General features: G+C 61.8%; 1 protein-coding gene across 1 annotated transcript in view; it reads right to left on the bottom strand.

Annotated features, from left to right (window-relative positions):
• The window catches only part of LOC119587090 (G protein-coupled receptor kinase 1-like), a gene marked incomplete at its 5' end in the record, with an annotated part of 148,076 nt that overhangs the window by 85,953 nt on the left and 61,437 nt on the right, over positions 1 to 686 (bottom strand).

Raw genomic sequence — 686 nt, 5'->3', positions numbered from 1 at the left:
TCCGTCAGCCTCCTGCACCTGGGCCACGCCCAAACCGTAGCGCCCAAACCGGAGCGCCCAAAACGAGTGAAATCGGCTGATCGAAAGCCTCAAGATTCGATCCGTTCACGGCTACGATGCCGTGCCTTTTCAGGTCGCTACTTCAGGCAGCACCTAAGACCCGGCGCCACGCACTGCGCCTTTAATGTACTTCACAAAGTAATCTCTTCCCACTCAGTGATTAAAGCATAGTGCTCGCGCCCTCGCGGTCCTCTCTTGTCTCATCCCCCGCGCCGCCCACACGCCGCCCCTCCTGCTGCTCTCCAGCGCCTCACGCACACACTCGAATGACTCTTGTGCGCCCCACTCCTCCTCCAAACCGGCCTCCAGCTCGCAAATTATACACGAGGCGTCTCTCGCCCTGCTGCACGGAACGCGGCCATCTGAGCTCACCATCGTCCCCACACACAGCCTCGGGGCGTCACGCAGCCACAGAGGGAAGGAGCCCTGCCCCGCCGCGGACACATCAACAGCATGAACTTTGCTACTTTAACTCGACCTGAAACAAAGTGACGCATCGATTTCTCACTGGTGATCAAAGGCCTTCATCGGCCGTACGTTGGGCAGCGCCGCCGGAGGTGCGTCGGCGAGGCAGCCGGAAGACACCGCGGACTCGGGGGTCGAGGGGGAGGCGCACGCGCGCACGT

This window comes from Penaeus monodon, chromosome 22 (assembly GCF_015228065.2).
Source record: "Penaeus monodon isolate SGIC_2016 chromosome 22, NSTDA_Pmon_1, whole genome shotgun sequence".
In the NCBI taxonomy this organism is placed as follows: Eukaryota; Metazoa; Arthropoda; class Malacostraca; order Decapoda; family Penaeidae; genus Penaeus; species Penaeus monodon.
This window is presented reverse-complemented; position numbering and strand designations above follow the sequence as displayed.